This window comes from Ornithodoros turicata, chromosome 2 (genome assembly GCF_037126465.1).
Source record: "Ornithodoros turicata isolate Travis chromosome 2, ASM3712646v1, whole genome shotgun sequence".
NCBI classification, from domain to species: Eukaryota; Metazoa; Arthropoda; class Arachnida; order Ixodida; family Argasidae; genus Ornithodoros; species Ornithodoros turicata.
The window spans coordinates 1,281,392-1,303,171 of record NC_088202.1 but is presented as its reverse complement, the minus strand read 5'-3'; the positions used below and the strand labels follow the sequence as shown (position 1 = coordinate 1,303,171).

Genomic DNA, 21,780 nt, shown 5'->3' with positions numbered 1-21,780 from the left:
AGTGACTTTGCTGAATCGTGACAGAAGTATTCGCTCACTACACCAAAACTGTGCGTTTCCGTGCCATCTGTTACCCCACATGTGAATATGGAAATCTGTTTTCCACAGTGGCACGCTTGTACTTCGCTAGGCATGGGTACTATCCAGTTTTGAGCGAACCCGAAGTGCATTAGGTGCGTCTCCCGTATGACTCTGCTCTGAACGTCTCTTAACTACGACAAATGCCAGAACCCGCCCACTTCCCTAGCTCTGAGAAGAAATGTACTGCTACAAGTTCAGCACAGAACACGCATTTTGTGCTAGAAACCCTCTGCATAACTTAAAAATATCGTAAAAGTAAGCAGTGATGGGCAAAGTACCTCAAAATTATACTTAAAGTAAAGTACCAAGTACCTGGTGTCATTAGTACTTCAAGTACAGTACAAAGTACCCAATTCCAAATGTACTTCAAGTAAAGTACAAAGTACTAGGCAAAGTACTTCAAGTACTCATCAAGTACATCGCCAATTTAATTTGTATCACTTTACATTTCACTGTTTAGTATCTGTCTTGCTTTTTTGGCAAAACTTTAGCGAGCATTCTTGACAAATGCTCTGGAACCATAAAGTCCTAGGTTAAGTGCTAACCCGTTTATATGAACTTAATCAGATGTTCTAATTTGCAGTTACATGTAGAGAGGTAATCAGTCAGCTGTGCCGTGATTATGCAAAATAGTACGTATTATACCCTGTCTGATCGAAGATCACCCGACTAGTGTGGTGTTCCGGTACTAATCTTCGGGTATAAGAGGCTAGATAATTTCAGGAGGAAAAAGTACAAGCCAATAGAGATTATACATATCTAGGCATTCCTTGCTACGTTTTGAAATACAACATGTTTAAAAAAGTAAGATAAAGAAAATTAAAAAGGGTGAAACACGATGTAAGCCTTCATTTTATACGACTGTGATATGCAGCAATGTAATCCATGTGGCCAATTACAAAAACATAAAATGTAAAAATGAAAGCATGTGTGTCTTTCAGAGTGTTCATCGTGTAATACAATCAGACATTGTGATATAAATTGATTATTAATTGCCAATGAAGGAAACAATATAAAAGCATAGAACCTTGCATTGGGAGGAATGAAATGACAATTGAGCAAGTCATTGCGCTGCCGGTTGCAGTGTCATAATGGGTGCGTGTCTTTGCATTCCATTCGTTTTACATAATCATAGAAGCGTTGATACTTTTTCAACATTTCAAGGCTCTCAGCAATAGATTTGCTTCAAAAAATATGCTCTTTAAAAGCACAAAAATCCAATTTGGTAAAATGTCATACTGGGAATCTTGGTACCGCATCCCACTAGAAGCGCTAAAATGACGGCAAGAAGACGAAACCTCAGAGATAGCCCTATCTGTGTGTTTTCGTCTTCTTGTTGTTATTTTAGCGCTTTTAGTGGGGTGCATTTTTGGTACTCTTTTGTGACTTTTTGTCTGGAGTCCAAGTTTGGGTACTTGAGTACTTGATGGAAAAGTACTCGGAAAAAAGTACTTCAAGTACAGTACAAAGTACACGATTTAAAATGTACTTAAAGTAAAGTACAAGTACACAGAAATGTACTTAAAGTACTACTTGAGTACTTGGTACTTTAAGTACTGCCCATCACTGAAAGTAAGTAAAGCAAGCTTCGCAGGAACTTGCTGGAACCCTGGAAAAAGCAATTCCTAACTCGATATTTATTTGTACAGTATTGGTATCACCGTGTACGGAGCTTGCAACAGTGAGGTTTTACCTTTGCTGACCATTCAGTTTGACCTAGCCGTTGAAATACGGCTTTACGGCATCGTAGGATTTCATTCAGATGCTTTGTTGGAAATAGCTAATTCCCAGAAGTGAATTATTTCTTCAGTAGGACGTCAAAAGTTTGCTGACGAATAGCTCAGGTAAGGCTAAGGCCAGACAACCTTGCTCAGACAAAGGGAGCATCGACACGTGGCACGGCATCCCGCGGTACCGGCAGCCGGGCTCCGACACGTACGCACGCAGACTAGGGCCGCGTTTTAACGCGCTAATCGCCAGTGTACGCCGTTTGAAGCGGAATTTTTTTACGTAAGATGAAAGGTCTAACATCGGGCCATGTCCTGGAAAACTATAGAAGAAATAAAAAAGGGCTTTTTCGAGAAACGGACGCTGAAAATCCTTGTTTTTTCTATATATACCTTAACATTTGCTTGTTCCAACAGATACCTGTATGTGGTGTACGCGCGATATATATATGAAATGAAAGAGCATTAAAAGCTGAGTGCAGTGATACTAAATATGGTAGTGAGGAATATCTACAGCCAGAGAAATCACGCGTCGAAGTTGAAACAAAACTGCACGAGAGAGCATGTTCGCTTTTTTTTATATCACAGATCGTTGCTCCTGCGCACCAAAATTTGCGCTCGGACTGCTGGCCTGTAGGCATACTAAAGCATAAAAAATTTCACTGCGGTATCTTTTAAGACTTGGGAGATATACGTGTGCAAACACGGCAAAACTGAAACACTCGAATTCACTGGCCGGATTTTCTCTATTTTTTTGCGCGAAGACTATTCCGTAGAAATTATTCATTTTACCGCTGTTGGTCATCATGTACGATGAGCTTCTAAATATATAAAAAAATAATGAAAATCCAAGAGGTCGATGGGACCTCCCTGCCTGAACTGACGTGAAACCGGCCTCCAGTGGGATACTCCGAGCAAAAATAATGTCAGCGACATCGCGGAAGAGCAACAGAATTTCCCAATCTTCATTCCCTCCAGGAATAGCGTCACCCAGCATAAGTGGTATCAGCCTCAAAAGGCACCACTTCTGTGATGCCGTTCCTATGAGACGTGCCTTTTCGCTGACAAAAGCTCGTTTCAATGGCTCCGGTTGATTTTTCTTGTCCTGGAATTCATAGTCATAGGTAGTTATGCTTTCCAAGTCGTTGTGCGTAAGGACGGAGGACCAGACACACCACGTGTTCCCAAACACCCTCAAGGATGTCATGCATCACGTCTGGCAGAAGCTGGTATGTCACGTAGAAACACTTCATGTCGAGCGTTGATGTAGCCGAGTTCACACCATACATTCGCTTGCATTCAACGCTGTTCACAGAGATAGCACTCAGGTGTTCTTGGTGAATTTCCGCTGTCCTAACTTTGCAATGCTCTTCACTGGTTAAGACACCAGCTCACGTGGCATAATGGTTAGGATGATCGCTTTCCACGCCGAGAATGGGAGGTGGCACAGGTTCGAATCCTATCACTGACTGTGCTGTCTGAGGTTTTCCCTGGGTTTTCCGAAGACTTTCCAGACGAATGTCGGCACAATTCCCCATCAAGTCGGCCCAGGACGCATACTAACGCCCCTGTCCCCCACTCGTTCCTGCTGTCCTCACTACATCTGTTCACCTCTGTAAGCCGCTCATAGCCACAGTTGCTTCGCGGCGTTAACACGGAATTTAAAAAAAACTGGTTAAGACCACAAGGCTGTTCTTTGAAGCGAGGCAAAATCGACAAACTCTTCCCTTGCTGAAGCAGCATGTGAATCTGCCACGTCTGTTTGAAGAAAGGTTATCTCCACAAAAGGCAAACACACGAATCTGCACTTGCTGGATTCTGCTTCCTAAATTAACGGATATGTCTGTGTCCTCCAGACTAACCAAGTCTTTCATGAGCGGCTTCAGTACTTCGGAGAGTTCAAATTGTTGCACATGAACATATTTTGCATGGATCAGCAAATAGATTGAATGCACCTTGGAGCGGTATCTCGGGTGAATGTTCAAGAGTGTAGCATACACACATAGCAGTTTGTGGTTGCCGCGTTTAGATCCAAAAGGGTTCACAATTTCTACTTCATCGGAATAGAGCAGTAGAAAGATTGTGTACAGGCTACCATCAGGGATGACGCTTTGGCATTTTTCTTTAAAAATGTGCCATCCATGAAACTGCTTAGGACATCTTGGGTGTCATCGGGCTTCTTGGGGTGCAGTCTCAAACGGGCTTCAACCTCGGGCAGTTCGCAAAGGCGCTTCAGAAATGGTTCGAGCGGTATGTACTGGTATTTTGCGGTACTGCAGGGAATAACCTGCTCCTGGGGAGCGACATATGGTAGGTGTTTCTTTGCATACTTCTGTCGCAGGTGAGAAGTTTGAATTCCTTCCCAATGTGTCCAAGAGGAAGTCGCACTGCAATAATACGCGTACATCTTCAGAGATTGGAAGGCCTGACAATTTATGTGTTATCTGCTTTGCATATGTCTTCATCACATAACAGAACATGCACTTGAACTGGTCAAAGAGCGCGTTGGTTATGTATGCTGTGAGGCAGGCTGTGAAATTCAGTGGCATTCAGGAAGAACATACATATTGGTGGTGGTGGTGGTGATGGCGATAGGGCTTGCCGTTGTCGGCCTCACGTATGTGGGCAACGTCACGACTGACGCCTGGGGGAATGTGGGGGGAAACATACATATTGTTTTCTTCGTGTCGTTGCAGAAGCTTTCAAATGAAATTTCTGGCTGCTGAACGTCGTCGTTGTCTGTAGCAGAGTTATCGATCGCTCGCTATCTGTGGTGCCGGTGTCGTTATTTTCATTCAAGGTGTCGGTGGCATCATATCCTTCTTCCACTTCGCGTATCCTATCACAGCCTCCAACGTTGCTTCTGTGTTCTCGCAGCGCATGTGTATGCTTACGATATAGATGGCTTTTGAAGACGCCGTACCCTTTGTACCTATTTGGGCACCCGTCAATACCACATGTTAAAGATTGAGAACGAAGAGGAGAATGGAGGCGCGGGGGTCTCGCGCTTGGATTATTCGCTTGTAGGCTGAGCTACGGGTCAGTTCACTTCTAGTAAAGTCAGCTGCTGTTATCGGGTCTGGTCTCCTTTTCTCTACATTAATTTGGTCCGTCGAGCCGGGTCTCATAGTCGATCCAGCAATGAACCGAGAGCAGAAGGCCCGAGGGATCGTCCGCGCCGTCGTTACGAGGCTCATTCATCGGCTCGAAGCCCTCTCCAGTAGTGATGTGACCTCGCTCCCCGAAGTCGAAGATACGGCGCGCCTCCTCGAGCAGAAGTCAAAGGAGCTCAAGGATCTCGACACAACCGTTCAAGCAGGAATAAGCGATGAGCAGTTCGAGGAAGATTTCACATCGGCCAGTCGGTATCAGGACGACATCTGCCTCGCTGTTTCGAAGGCCCAACGCATCGTGCGAAGCTCTATGGTTGCGGACACAGCTCTCACCGATCAACGGTCGCAAACTGTACCTTCAATAGCCGCCGGTAGCCACCAGTCAGCCACGGTTCGGCCCGTCGCTCTTCCCAAGTTGCACGTACCTGCATTCTCGGGCAAGGTGGATGATTGGCAGGGATTCTGAGACCACTACCGGACAACGATTCATGAGCGTGCTTCCCTGCCAAAGACAGATAAGTTTAAGTATCTTCTCTCTGATCTGTCCTGCCGGCTAGGCGAGCCATCGAATGGATTGGGATTTCTCACTCCAATTACGATACGGCTATCAATACGCTGCAACAAAGATTCGGACGACAGGCAGCACTCGTGGACGCTCACATCGACAAGCTCTTAAGTCTTCATCCTGTAGCAGCTGCGAAGGACGTCGAGAAACTGAGGGACCTCTACGACTCAATCAAGTTTCAGAACGGGCTGTCCCGACAACCTCGGCGTTCCCCAATCAACTTGCGCGGTGATACTGCATCGCATTGTGATGCGCTGCCTCGCTGAGGAACTGGCCGTCGAGTTTCGGCAACGGCAGCTCGAGCGCGCTCAATCGACTGGCCCCACCACCGGGTCCAATGCCTCACAGTCTGTTACGAGCGACATCCTTACCGCAGAAACGGATCAAATCCGTACGTAATGAAGTTTCTTCGTAGTCACATAGAAAGTCTAGGAGATTGCCGCCTCGCCCATCGCAAGCCTCCCGCACGTGAATCTTCAGATTCCTTCAGTGATGCTCCCCCAACAGCCTTCTCCTTAACAGCACGATCGACACCGACAAGCAGTCCTCCACGGAGTTGTCCGCTATGCAACGCACTGCCGATGGGATAACGGAATGTCAAGTCACGCTTCCTCCGTCGGAGAAGCCAAGCCTTCTCGCGGCCAATCGCTGTTGCTTCAAATGCGGCAAACGCAACCATTTAGCGCGGGGAATGTCGATCGTCGAGATCACTCACATGCATGACATGTCGTGGGCACCACCTTTCGCTGCTTCACGACATCCAACCAAGCCGTCCTGGTCGCTCTCCGGCTGCCGTCAACGCCGTCTATACCCCCGACCCGGAATCACAAATCCAGATACCCAACCGGGAGCACCGACACAGTTCAAGCACATCACAGCAGCGCGCCTCCGACGAACTCAGTTTGTTTTGTTGCAAACTGCTCGAGCTTTCGCCATCGGAAACAGCGGCACTAGTCTTGTTCGCATGACCAGAATTCAGGGACACCTCCTTTGATGCAGGTTCTGCCTGATAGCAGAAGAACATGTAGGAAAGCCAACTTGAAAGAAGCAAGATGGAAAGAGGCGTGGGCAGACGAGAAAGGGAACATAAGATATTGCGCGCGGAGCCTGGCTATCAGCAGCAATTGCCTAACGCAGAATGAAAACGTGATAATCAGCTCTGATAACTTTTGCCAAGCCTTTCTTTGCTGTACTGCTGCTCAGAATTCTGGGCTGCTACTCGTAGCGTGTGGAACGGGATGACCGACACTCGTAAGGCTGGTCAATATCCATTTTTGTTCTCTCTGTGGGAAATGGGGATGCCGTCGACGATGAGAATGTGCGTCCTGGGGCGACTTCTAAGGGGACTGTGCCGGTGTATGCGTGACAACGTCGGAGGAAAACCTCAGAAATTACCCTATATTATGATGCAAAAAAAAAAAATTATACTCTATATGCTACGAAGACGAATTCAGTAACTGCACTTCACTTTGTTACTCGTACCTTGTTACTCCGTTATCACTGTATCATGCACTTCAGTTTGTTCTTGGCCTTATCATGAGGACATTTCAATGGTTAATTCCACGTTTTGCGTGTTAGTCTCTTCCCGCCACCATCAAGAAGGTTTGTCGGTTATCAACACCCTCCCCTAAAAAAATGACAATAAACAAACAAACAAGCGGAAGAGTGCTTATTTTCAGAACATCTATAGGTGGCAGCAGAGTCACGTTCGACACAAAAAGTGATTGGTAAACCAACACATCCTAGATAGCGTCGGGCCTGCGCGCTTACGTCACCTATGGAGGCCTTTCCTACTTTGCGATCTGCTTCGAGCTTTCTTCTCGTTCGCTCTTTCATTTACTTCATAGCAGCATCCACAATAGTAACGGCGGGCCTTCCTGTGTGACGTAAGGCGCGGGCCTTCTCCTTATCTTGGAGGTGTTTGGTAAACTCTGCTCAAATAAGTCCGAGAAACCGGGAAAAAGGAAGAAAGGCGCAATCGCAAACTGTGGTGATAAGATGGGGGAGCAACGGACGTCATATCAGAGTTTCCTTTCACCGCACCAAGAATAGAGTCGCGCAAACGTCCGTGATGTTTCCCGCAGATAACCGCCATTCTTCTGGAATTTTTGCGGGCGTCTAATTCGCTCTATTGTAGAATGGGGTGAACATGGTAGGAACTTTTAGCAAACCGCTCATAACGTGGCTTGCCTGAACGTGGCTTGCCAGTGGATAAGATTCCGAGTCTTACATAACTGCAAATTCTCACCGACAAGCATGACAACCTTACAAACGGTCTGCTAAAACTGCTGTTATGCGCTTGCTATTGATAACCTGAAATAAGGGACTTCAACTAGCAAACAACGACAGTTATCGTAGTCCCATATGAAGACACTTTATAATATGCGAGAAGCGGTAAGAAAAACGCGGGTGCAAATACAAGTTTTCTCACCCGTCGGAAGCACTGTAATGCTTAATCCGCAGTCTCCGGACGTGCATGACTTGCACGGTGTAAGATAAAGGTAAGAGGTGATGACACCCACGCCAGCAGAGCGTCCAGATAATGTTCGCTTTCCAGGCCCCCTCGCCTGATCGCCATCTCTCGGCGCGCAGTAGGACTGACAGGACCGCCAAAGGTTACCTATGCCTTTCCATGATAGGCAAGCATGAGCGATGGGCAAGAACACGTAAACAAACACAAACACGAAGGCTCAAAACCAGCAAGACGTTTAATTGATACAACGAACTTCATGAACATGTAGACGGTGCGAGGGAAGTCAGAGAGAGGGGAATAGGGAATTGAGGACAAAATGAGTTGAAGGAGGTCAAAGGAGGCGATTGAAGGCCGGGTGGATACATACAGACTGCACACTAATACAATTGTCTACACTCTGTATGGCCAACGCTTCTCTCAAAAGACGTTTTCGCCTGTCTGGTTCCCACGCCAGCACCGCCGTCTGGGACCATAGGGGTTGTCAATTATTACAGATTCTTAGATGATCCGACAAATTTGAACCTGGGCTGTTTTTATGCTGGCCCAACCTTTGGTTAACGCATTGAGATGTTTGACCTATGTATACAAAACCATAAGCTAACGGGATTCTATATACAACATTTTTTGCACAAGGAACAAACTTGATGGTTCTGTGTTCAACATTACAGGCAGACCCTGGTTTCGAAAAAGGCGTTAAACGATCTAACCTGGAGTTGTTCCTAAAGAGGAGACGGACCCCCATCTCATTCAACATAGCCTTCAAATTATGTGAAATCCTGTGGTAGTACGGAACTACTGCAATTTTCTTGTTTTTCTCATTTTCTTGCATTAAGCGTTTCCCCCGCAGGGGTCACCGGCTTCGGCTGGTGTTTGGTGAGTGGCGCCACCATGGACCCCAGCCCCCAGTCCTAAGGTGTTAACCGTACCGTGCCGAGGGGATTTAAGGTGAAGGGTAGAAACCTTGAACGGTGGCGGTCGGGGTCTTGGTCAAGCCCCGGCCGATGGGTTTTCTTTGAAACTCCGGGACCTTCCCACATGTATGAATGTGAAGTGTGGGTGACCATCTGGAACATTCGTTTACTTAAACCTTATATGGGTAAAAATTCTATTCCTTCGTCGATCGCGGGCGAAAAGCGCCCGCGGACCGAAGTTTTCAAACAGGCGTTTGACGCCTTTCAAACTAAATACATTGTTGTAAGCAGTGTGAACACAGAGACTGAAAAAAACACTCCACTCGGGAAAATGTCACCGTTCTTCATTGAAAAGGCGGTGGCATCTCTGTCAAAGAACTAACGTGAAAGAAATCAAACGCCTTAGATCAGGTGACCTACTGCTGCAATGCACTTCTGAAGCCGACTGCGAGCGTATACTGAACACACAGGAGATGCACGGGATCAAAATATCAGCAACCTTGCATAGGACCTTTAATACCTGCCGTGGTGTCGTGTCACTAGCGGAACTCATTGACGTTCCATCAGAAGAGATACTGGAAAATCTAAAAAGCCAAAAAGTGATTGATGTCAGGAAAATAAAAATCCGTAAAAACAACGAGTATATAACAACGCGCAACACAATCCTCACGTTTGACTGTCCGACTTTACCAGAAAGGCTAAAGGTAGGGTATCTGACTGCAGAGGTGCGGCCATATATCCCTAATCCACTCAGACGCTTCAAGTGTAACCGCTTTGGCCATCCTTCCGATGCTTGCAGAGGTTCTGCGTGCTGTGCCCGCTGCAGCAGGCAGGACCACAACTCTAAGGAGTGCAGAGGGCCGGATCACTGTGTCAACTCCGCAGGTGACCACCCTTCGTACTCTAGGTCTTGTCCAAAGTGGAAGTTTGAGAAAGAGGTAATGCACATCAAAGTCACACAGAAACTAAGTTATCCAGAAGCCAGGAAGAAGGCATCTCCGTTCTCGTTCCAAAAATCCTTTTCATCTGTTTCATCCGGAAGGCCGTGCATCATAGCCGGCACTTCGTCGTCTACAGTCGAGGGATGGCGCAGCGAGCGAAATGGTTTGCGTAGTCACCGCTTCACAACATTTTGGCGCTTGCTTGGAAATGCAGTACCGCTGATGTAACATCTTCTTTTTGTGTTATTTTTGTTTTCTCTTGGCGCGCGACGGGTCAAGCGAAATCTTGTGCAAACATATGACCGCTCGTGCTCACCCATGCCAAGTCCAATACTGTAAACACGCATATCGCGCTCAGCGAGACGGAACAATTAGTGGCGCGGCTTTTGGATGCGCACAGGCTGTCCAGCTGTCTCCTGAACTTCTTCGTTGATCTGTTGCTGTTCCGTGCTGTGCTGTTGTCGGGCGAAGGGTTAGTCACCAGTCGTTTCGTGTGATTTCTGCAATGCTTGGGCATATAACAAACTAAATCTCTCGGAACACAAAAAACCTAAGTTGGAGAGGACGCGGTTGAAACAAGTTTGTGTCGACATGTTACTGCCTACCGACATTACTCGGAAATTGCGAAACGAAACCGCAACCTGTTTTCTTTATTTCCTGTCACCCTGGGCTTACAAATTTCAGACCACGTTGTGGTGGTGCAAAACGCTTCATTTACTTGCACAGTCAACGGAAATGAAATAAAACTGCGAAGAGGCTGCATAGCATTTCCCATATCATTGGACATCAGTGGAGGAGGAGGAGAAAGGCAAAAGAGAAGAAGAAAAGGGAAGAAAAGCAGGGTAGAAGAGAAAAATGTGTGAGCGTGGACCATACAGCTGCTTGGAATGTAAAGTGCGAATGGAGGTTTCCAGTTTGGTCGAGTATATAATTCGGGTCTGTTGTGCTCATCCTGGTCGTCACTAACCACGGCCCCAGACTTCGCCCATGTACAGATCAGCAAGCCGTGAACTGGGTCTTTGATGTCCCATTCGGCTGCAGATGACTTTCAGCTCGTGGATCTCGGAGTGTGAGCATTTCATAACAAATTGTCATTGTGAGTTTCACCTTGCCTATCCGCGCAGGAACTTCCAGAAATCCACTCTAGCTTTCTTTCTCGTCCTCGCCGAGGCTGCCGACATCACATGAGCTTGTCTCGATTAGCAAAAGGCACACGGTACACTGATTACAATTCTTCTGGCTTATCGTACTTCCTTCTGTAATCGGGAGCCCTAATTCGCATGCTTCGAGGATAGCGAGGGTCAACAGGCTCTGGCAGGAGGTAATCGTTATAAATTCGCGCAAGGTACACCACCCTTTTCTGGTTCCGAAAGGCGTCGTCCAGTACCTACAACGAAGAGGCAGTACTGCCGGTTGGTTATACGTGGAGTTGGCCGTGGATCTGGTACCAGTAGACATGCGCGCACTTCCACAGACCGCACTTCCTCAGTTCCGGTACGTGACTCTGTCCTGTACGCTTGCTACCGTCCACCAGTTGGTCCTGATATTTCGCGAATGTTCCGGTCACCATACACGGCATGCTTAGTGCGGCACATAACTGATCATAGGCTCAATATGCCGTTCCACTATAGAGAGGACTCCCAAGACTACAGCGGTGTTCACGTCCATATGATCTTGTACGATGCTTGGTGGAACCTCAGTGTCAGCCACAGCCTTTAGTGTGCACATTTTGTACTGCAGTGTTAGTTCACTGCGCAGTCCTTTTCTGCGTTCAGAAACGACTTCCATGTCCGCAAGTGCACAACTGAATGGGTGATAGATTCCGAGCGCCTTGAAGCTACTGATCCGCACGTAAGCATCCAGGTGTTGTAATCTTTGCTTCATCGTGCGAGCAACTACACATGTATAACTTTCTGAGGTACCACTAAGGTATTACTGGCATCATATGCTCACGTTCATCAGTGTCCGCCCTGACGCCCTCATTGTGTAACGGTGTGAGGAAGACGGTACTGTGGGTTTGCCGTGCCGCCGGTTTTTGACGCTACTGCCATCCCAGTGCTCGCTTATGAAGTCGTAACGCTGATATTCATTTCCCAATCTGAGGGAGCCAACATTTCTATCCATTTATTTACCGTATTTCGACCTGGGTTCCAAGTGCTCCGATTCCATTTCAGCTTCCATTCTGATTCAACTTCGATCCTGAATAACTTTTCTCAGCCGAAGCATATTTGCACACTTGCAAATCAAATTGTCCGCTGTACCTTATTGTACACTAAACAATATGGAAGTGTCTGAAATCTGCCCCAACCAGCTCCATCCGCCGCCCGAAATTCCAAATGGTTAGAGTCTAGGGTACTTGATCCGCGCTCCTAACCACGTCATGGGACGAGGGGATACCCAGTGCGGTTCAAATAACTATTGTAAAGTTGTCCCATGAAACAATAGACCCCCCTTCCCGTTGACACCCTACTGGATGAGTGCTAAAAGCGCTGCCAGGTTTCCGGCATCCAGTGTAAAAGAAAAGATTTCACTGTATAACCTATCCAGCGCCACTATTTTTTTTACAAGCATGATCCTTTCACATTTCTGTGGCTGCGACTGGGAATTCCAAGACAAATAAGTTTCATCTACTGTTCCCCGAGAAAATGAGCATCGTTGAACAAACAATAAACAAAATTTGGGGCTGGGCTACGCTGCCCGTGCTCGTGCTCCCGCGTCATGGTCAACGTCGGCCTCGTCGTCTTCCGGCCACGTGCAGCGGTGTATCATTTCCAGCGGTCAAATTGTTGTTGCTTGTGACGACACACTCGATGATAGATGGCAGCACTGCGCTTCCCATTCTGAAGGGACGTACTCGACGGATGACCATACCTGACAAAAACTCGTGTGCCGAGTCAACGGCTTAACATAGATAAAATCTTTTTGTTGGTATTGGTTCTTGATATGTTCTTCTAGTGCGTGATCGAGCCAGATTTTCGATTTTGGGCGGCTCTATTTTGTAAGCGAGCGGAATCTCGAAATATAGTTTTTCCCAAACGTTTCGACGACGATATAAAAATTTCTGAGTCTAAAACGCAAAATCTGCTTCGATCATGCACTAGATCTAAGCATCCTCTTCCATTTAAAAGCAGTTGCACGGAGATCAACCAAATTTTCGCGGCGCTACGAGAGTTGAAAAATGTATGGAGATTCCCATAGAGCGTCAGTGGTGATGCACCGCCTTAAAGAGAAACCAAGGATGATGTCATGTGCAACACAGACAGAGAATACCATACAAAGTGAAGTAACATGTACAACTCTTTCTCAAACACCAACTCCTGTAGCAGTAACCACAGTTTCGCAATCCTCTTCCGCGGCGTCATTTTCACAGACGCCGCCTTCGTCATCGCAAACTGTGGAGGCAAGCTCCATGGAATGCGATGACGACACGAGCTCGCAAGGCTCTTTTACGAGCGTGAGCTCACAAGCACAAAGGAAGCCTAAGAGCAGTATGTCGGGGAGCGGCTCACTCCCCGATATATCACCTAAGGAACTTGCGGCTGCTCGGAAGAAAACTCCGAGGCAGCCCATAATGCTCCCAAAGAAGAAATAATGAAAGGTTCTTTACACAGTACACTCTTTCCAATGACGAAGACGCCTCTTGTGCACACCTTTTTCATTTTCTATACTATGGCGATCCTTCAGTGGAATTGTCGAGGGCTTCTCACTAATCTTGATGATGTCAATGATCTTTCGGACAGGTATGATACACTCTGTTTTGCACTACAATAGACTTATCTTAATCCACAACAGATACATACACTCCGGAGATGGAACCTGTTCCGAAACGATCGGGTTGATGCAACACGTACATCTGGAGGTGTTGCTATCCTTACACCAAAAACCCTCCCTACAAAGCACCTTCCACTGAAAACAGCACTTGAGGCAGTTGCCGTTCAAATATGTCTTCAGGGGGTCATAACTGTATGTTCCTTATACCTACCACCATCAGCTGTGGTAGACCAGAACACACTGGAAACTTTAATTGACGAGCTCCCACCGCCTTTCCTCATACTGGGATATTTTAATGCCCATAACTGCTTATGGGGAAGCTCAAGAGTCGACAGGCGAGGAAAAATGTTGGAAAAGATATTACTTTCTAGAGCTATCTGTCTTCTTAACAAAGGAAGTCCCACTTATGTAAGTAGCGCTAGTCAGTCTTTCTCCGCTATCGACCTCTCTTTGTGCAGCCCATCAGTGTTTCAAAGCATTGACTGGGCAGTGGACCAGAATCCTCGGGGTAGCGATCATTTCCCTGTAGTTCTGAAAGTGCATAATGCCCCAACCACCCTAGGTACACGTCCACGTCGGTGGAAACTGTCACAGGCTGATTGGAATCTCTTCAAGGAAGAAGCCAATCTCCTAACACCATCTTTCCAAGGGTTAAGTATAGAAGATGTCAATAATCTTATTACGGACACCATTATAAATGCTGCTCAACAGTCCATCCCACAAACATCCGGTCGCCTCCCTAAGCGCTCCAAGCCTTGGTGGACACGCGACTGCGAGACTACACGCAAAGAACAAAATCGGGCGTGGGGTGTGTTTCGAAGGCACCCTACCACACCAAACTTAGTCGCATTCAGGAAGGCACGTGCAAAAGCACGCTGGACACGAAGACAGGCAAAAAAAGAATATTGGAAAAGTTTTGTATCTTCTTTGAATTGTAACACTCCTTCAAAACTTATATGGGACAGGCTAAGGAAAATCAAAGGAGACTACACAAGTTTCTCTGTCCCATTACTGCAGGTAAATGGCGTAGTTTGTCAGAATTTGGAAGAGCAGGCCAATGCCCTTGGGGAACATATGCAACATGTATCCAGCTCAGCTCACTATAGCAGGGATTTTTTGAAAATAAAATCATCTGCTGAGAAACAGACTATTCCAAGTGAGGGCGGTGACAAGTACCCATACAATTCACTCTTTACAATGACTGAGCTACAAAGGGCTCTGTCATCCAGTAAAGTTACAGCCCCAGGTCCTGATCGCATTGCCTACTCCATGATCCAGCATTTATCATCCACATCTTTAGAATCCCTTCTTGATTTCTTTAAACTTGTCTGGCGAGAGGGTTGTCTCCCGTCTGGCTGGAAGGTGGCAACGTTGTCCCATTGTTAAAACCTAAAAAAGACTGCACAAACCCCTCCAGTTATCGACCCATAGCACTCACAAGTTGCCTAGGGAAAACTTTTGAGCGCATGGTTAATGATCGCCTGATGTATTTCCTTGAGGAAAATAAATGCCTAGATAAATTCCAGAGTGGCTTCAGAGCTGCGTGCTCGACAACAGATCATCTGTTGCGGCTAGAGACTGCCATCAGGGAAGCATTTGTCCGAAGGCAGCATTGTGTGTCCGTATTTTTCGACATTGAAAAGGCCTATGATACCGCCTGGAGATATGGTATTCTGCAGGATCTGCACACTCTGGGAATAAGCGGCCGCATGTTTCGCTGTATTGCCAATTTCCTTCAAGGACGATTATTTCGGGTCCAGGTTGACACTTTCTCGCCCATTCATACGAGAGAACGGTGTACCTCAAGGATCCGTCCTAAGTGTAACTCTATTCATCGTAAAGATGAACTCTATAGCAAGTGCCATTCCTCCTTCAGTCAGGTATTCACTGTATCTAGATGACGTTCAAATTTCTTGTTCCTCTTCCAGCGTTGCTAGGTGCGAACGTCAACTCCAACTCACAATAAACAAGCTGGTCAAATGGTCGCACGAAAATGGATTCAAGTTTTCTCCGGAAAAGACAGTATGCGTCTCTTTCTCTAGGGTACGGGGAGTGTTTCCCGAACCAACACTTAAAATGGGCAGCCACGACATTAACGTAAAGCCTGAGCATAAATTCCTTGGACTTATACTTGACCGGAAATTGACTTTTCTTCCTCACCTCAAGCACCTCAAGGTAAAGGCCATTAAATCTCTAAATCTTCTAAAAGTCCTTTCTCACCGGTCCTGGGGAGCAGATCGTGACACACTAAAGAAGATCTACGTCTCCACTGTTCTTTCCAAATTGGATTATGGGTGTGCTGTGTATGGTTCAGCACGGCCATCTACACTCAAAATCCTCGATCCAATTCACCACCAAGGACTGCGTTTAGTACTCGAAGCATTCAGAACTTCTCCGATACAAAGTCTATACATAGAAGCGAATCAGTGGTCTTTAGAGAGACGTAGGTTTTACCTCGCTGCTTCATATGCACTTAGAATCAGGGGTCACCCCGAGAACCCAGCATATCAATGTGTGAAAGATACACAATTCAGACAGCACTTCTTGAACAGACCTTCAGCTGTGCCTTGTTTTAGCGTTAGAATGTCACAAGCAGCCGAACACTATGGCTTTCCAGAATACAACTCTATGATTCTTGAGACAACTAAGAAAATCTCTCCATGGCAGCTCCCTCCAAAATGCAACATGTCCTTTTCCAGATACAACAAACGTGATACTGCTAACACCGTGCTGCAGCAGGAATTTGAGATGTTAAAGGATAGCTTTGGTAGCCATCTAGAGTTGTACACTGATGGCTCAAAGACCGTTTCTGGGGTATCGTGCGCTATGGTCACTGGCACAGTTACAAGGTCACATCGCTTGAAAGTCACCATGTCTGTTTTCACAGCGGAAGTGTATGCCATTATTTTAGCCCTCAACTATATTTTGCAAAATCATATCAAATCGTCAGTCATATACACAGATTCTTTGAGTTCCTTACAGACTATCTGTAGCATTCGTTGCACAAAAGACCCCATTGTTCATCGTGCAAGGAGCTTAGCAAGCACTATAGCTAACAGGGCTTATCGGTTACTGTTCTGCTGGGTACCCAGCCATGTAGGTATACCCGGAAACGAAAAGGCCGATCGAGCAGCTGCTGCTGCCCTAACAAATGACATAACGCTCTTCGACATTCCATCAAAAGATCTCAGGTTATGTTTAAAAACCAGCATTAACAGACACTGGCAAAGCTCTTGGGACCAACAGACAAGCAACAAATTACACACTACAAAACCAAAGATAGGCCCTTCTCCGTCTGCATCAAATCGACTGTACGAGGTGCTGTCCTGTCACATATTTAACACATGGATATCTCTTACGGGAAGAAGACCCTCCTGAATGCAGTCACTGTGGGGAACAGCTCTCAGTCCTTCATATCCTCATTGTATATATATTACAAAAAATCTTAATGAGTTTCTAAAGAAAAGTCAATGACTTTTGACATCACACTCATCAGAATTTCTGATGACTTTTTTAATGAGTTTCTGATGTATTTCTGTTCAAAATTGGCCACCGCGTTTCTGATTAGTATCTGATGAGTACATTTCTGTTGAGTTTCTGGCGTGTTTCTTGACAGTTACTGTAGAGTTTATAATGTGTTTCTTGACAGTTTCTGTTGAATTTATGATGTGTTTCTGTTGAAAATTGGGCACTGAATTTCTGATAGGTACCTGATGTGCGTGTAGGGTTTTTGACGTGCTCCTGCAGTATTATACAAGAGTGTTTGCACTACGAAACCACAAAAATATACCACCACAGAACATTTATTTGAGCTCTCTTTACACCATCGAGGACAAACTGTTCTTCAGCTGAATAACGGTGTTGTCGAACTTGCTACACACAGTCTGTAAAACGACAAAAAGTTGCAAATTGATAAGTACCGTAGTACACAAACTTAATGCAACATATCACAAGCAAGAACTCCAATACAGTAGAACGAGGGTATCACAAACACATGGTGCGCATGTGGCCCACGGCGGCCTATTTTGGCCACCAAATATAAGGAAGCCACCTCAAAAGAAATTAAGCTCAGACTCAAAGAAACCGACAATTAATAATGTCAGCTAGCTGTTTCCCTGATATTCCTATCTCTATTTTCGAAGTTGAAACTGTGAGCAAAGGCAACAATACAGTGCGTAAATTGGTGAAAATATCAGTGCTCTTGAATAATGTCATAATTGCTTGTAAAGCACTACATATTCTTCTCAAATCATTTTTCATATTTTCATCACCTGATCTGAAAAGGTAGCATGCGGAACCATCAGCATACACAGCACGTGTGAACAACAATTGGAAATGGCCAGCTGCCCTTGAAATCGTGCAGCAGATGGAAATTTTACACACTGTTGTTCACAACGAGTTATGATTTCAGACAAATGTGTTGTGTGCAATACCCCAATCCACCAAAGCACCTGCCGGTTAGTGCACTGAACCCTGTTGGATTCATAGCTTCTTTCACATAACATTCATAACTTTCAGAGCAATTTATTCGCATTTGACCATTTACCTATGTTCTTAAACGGAGAACAGGTTTTGTAACCTTTGCAGTACAATCTGCCTAAAATTGCTTTTTCGAGAAGAGCACCTGCACTGATATTCACCACTACAGCGAATAAATAAGTTTAAAAAATTATTATACACATTTGCATTACAGCTTCAGGATATTCCCATTTAGTCGTGACACTAACTTTTGCCAGTAAAGATTGGAAATTCTCAACCATAAAAGCGAACTATGTTACTGAAATAACTTAGGTACTTCAATATAAACTCTGTTCAAATACTCATTCCACACTGGCAAGGATGAGCAGACATCAAGTCGATGGCCGTTGAACGTCATCGAACTAAGGGAGTTATGTGGTGCTGCACAAAGGCTGTCTATGGTTGCTTCAACTTTAGTCAAACATGAAGTGAAAAATGGCTCCCCATATTAGCTCCCCATACTCTGATTTACGTTAAAAAAAAAGAACTACAGCAGTAAAATTGCAATATCTGTAAAGGGGTCAGACGTGTAGACACCAGTGGAGCTATATTTCGTGTGGAAACTGTTGACAACACATCTTGAAGTGTGTGCTTTATTGACGATAAGGCCATTACCCGAAAGTTCTCAACTGTCTCGCAGAGTCGAAACATGGAAATGCTCCTTAGCACAAAATAAAAGCTCAAGCAACATTACGTTAGTGTATACCTAATAATTTCTACACTAATATGATCACAGTACCCACAGAGCTGCTGCAGCTTCTTCCAGCTGCTTCCTTGAACTGAAGCCATTTGTAAAGCGCAGTATGGCAGCATGAAATTGGCCAGCGATAAAGACAATGTGTTTGATGGCGTTGAGATCCCCATGTGATGGTGGTACAACCTTACTTTCTCAAAGCATGCCATGTTGATGAACAGTGTCAGTAAAGCAGAGTCTAATCAAACCCAATTATACATCATTACTGCTATTTCCAAGATGAGACACATTACCTTTTAATCCTCGGCTGTTGCCATCCCCTTGGACGACTCGAGGCTCTTCGTAATTTTCGTGGCTTCCACAACATACCAATGCAGTCTGAAAAATCAGGAGATAAATATCTGGTAGACATCGAACGTGAAGCATAAGAATGTAGTCATGCCTCGCTTATCCGGAGGCCTGGGGCTTTAAACAACATTCCATGTCAAATTATCTCTAGCGCAGAAATTATGCTACAACAGGAATTATGCGAGCATGCTGTAAAAACAAAACAGGAACACACCGTAACGTCACACGGAGAAAGCTCAACAATGCATGTTTTCGTGCAATTACGACACAGTGGTGCAAAACGTACCTTTCGTCTTTTCCAAAGCTGCTCAGCGGGCTTTTTGAGGCTTTCGTTACTTTTAACGCTTCCTCCGTGTCGCCTCGTGCAACCTGTTTAGCGTATCTCGCATGACTTCGTTCCGTAACTTTTTCCTGACCTGTGATACGTTACACACAAAACGGGAAGTTATGACTCAATTCAGGTACACAAACTTGCTTCCAGCAGTATGAACACTTACCATAGCAGTTCGATTATAGCCAGCGGTTCCTTCCTTCCAAATGACACAAGTAACACGCGCAGGACGTGTAAAATCATTAAATTATAGCAAAAAAACGAAGCGTAAAAACACACGTGCAACGACGTTAGACATACCAAACGGGAACACAGGCCGAGGATACAGTGGCATCAGTGTTGCCAACATTCTAGACGAATGATCCGCCAAAGTAGCCAACCGATTCCGCCAGAATCCGCTAAATTTTGCGAAGAAGCCGCTAAAATCCGCTTAACGCTGAAAAGTGCATGAACACGTTGAGATTTATGTATATTTCATCTCTGTTTATGGTGTTCAGGAGCATGCTTCGCATTCTCGTTCATTTCTTCTTCGTCGTACCGAGGAGGTCGTACTCGAAGCAGCTCCTCGCGTGCCGTCTCAAGCCCGTGTCTTGACCATGACCCGGCCCGACCATGCCCGGCTTCATTTTATTGCGCAAATTGTCCTTTATCGAGTTCAGCTGGCTGAGGGTGCGACGAAGATCATCCTTGAAGTGCCTATAAAGCACGCTCATCAAGATAGCTGAACATTTGGAGCGATACATATCTTTTATTCCTTTGTCTGGAATTGTTGCACTGTCCGGGAAAGACTTCTTTTAAAGTGCCCCGACATGATCGGCGGTCAGCACTGAACCGTGTTCAGCAATAAAGAGCTCTGTCCCGCCTTCAGCCTCGTGCGCTGGATCGACTTTCTCCGGGGCGATGCGAACTTGCTGTTGACGGGACGTGAAATGTCCCAATGCCTCTCTGTGCTTTGCACTGTCTCCATGTGCCTTCAGATCTGAGTACTTCGTACCCAGCACACACTCACACCAGCACTACACCGAAGAACTAGAACCAGCACTGTACCGTTTCGTCCAATCTGCCGCCGTTCTGAACCGTTCCTTAGCCCAGGGTCCCGAAGCCATTCCTTGCAAAGTTTTTGTTTGTAACTCACTTTTGGCATTTCAAGAAACTAGAAGTGCACACTGCCATAGACGCTAGTGAAGAAGAGAAACGAAGCCACCTCGTATTGGGAACAGCAATCGGCTGACTTTGTGGGCTACTAAAAGAGGGAGCAAGATGTCCAGACAAACTTTAATTCCTGTTCTGGTGCTGAATCTCGGGTTATGTGTCATCATTTCCCCTAGTCCAGTGTTTCCCAAAGTGTGGTCCGCGGACCCCTGGGGGCCCGCGAGAGTGTCCGTGGGGGTCCGCGACCGTCTCTCACATTTCAATGTGGATTTTCGTCCCCCCAAACACGCGCTCGTACATGCCCAGAACTTCCAAAATTGCGCAAGCATGCTTCAACGGCTAGCTTCTAATTTCTGATAGAAAAGTCCTGCAATGCACGTTTGTCCGCGTCATACACATACAAACAAGAAGAAGAAACCAGTCCGGAATCCTTTCTGAAGCTGTATCGAAAGCACGCAGCAGCTGACGAGGTTGCTGGTTATGCACTGGCTAGCATGGGAAATACAGTGCGTCATATCGTTTTGCTTCGAGTTCGAACTGACTGAGAGTGTTCCTGTGTTAAGCGCATTTTATATTTGGCAGCCTGCGGACCTCTTGCAGCAATGGTGGCACTACAGATGATACCTCGCACTGAACGCGGCGTTGGAAGTCAACTTCGCTTCTGTCTACTTGACCATGTTTATGCTTGCACAAATGTAATTTCGTTCCCTGTTATACCCTGTCGCGCATATTAAACGCGGTCTGCAATGCAGTGTACACAGCGCGTATCGCGGTATATTTGTGTGGGGGGGAGGGGGGAAGGGGGTCCGTGAATTGGTTCTCATCGCTTCCGGGGGTCCGTCACCGCCAAAAGTTTGGGAAACGCTGCTAGTCAACAATGCTGTGCTGGGTGTAGAGCCTTAATTTCGCGCCCTAAGGACAGAGCAAAGTCGCTTCTGTCCGGCACAAGATTACGGCCCTAACATATATATAAGACATTAAATGTTGTGGTCTGACCGAGGTACTGGTGAGAACACAATGACCTCCTGGGTACGCCCGAGGAAAGTCATCAGTGGACAGGGATAACATCCCCAGGACTTCCCTACCAGGTCCTCAATTTGTTAGAAATGTGACAAAGTGAGACTCCCCGTCATATCCTCAGGACCTCCTATGGGA

At 46.0% G+C, this 21,780-nt stretch overlaps 1 long non-coding RNA gene across 1 annotated transcript; it reads right to left on the bottom strand.

Annotated features, from left to right (window-relative positions):
- Nucleotides 1–17,367: 17,367 nt before the first annotated feature.
- Nucleotides 17,368–19,763, bottom strand: LOC135382991 (uncharacterized). The gene is made up of 4 exons (XR_010419591.1): nucleotides 19,640–19,763; nucleotides 19,429–19,558; nucleotides 19,088–19,172; nucleotides 17,368–17,466 (listed from the first exon to the last, which is right to left on the bottom strand). It is a non-coding gene; the product is annotated as an uncharacterized LOC135382991 (long non-coding RNA).
- Between the last annotated feature and the right edge of the window lie 2,017 nt (nucleotides 19,764–21,780).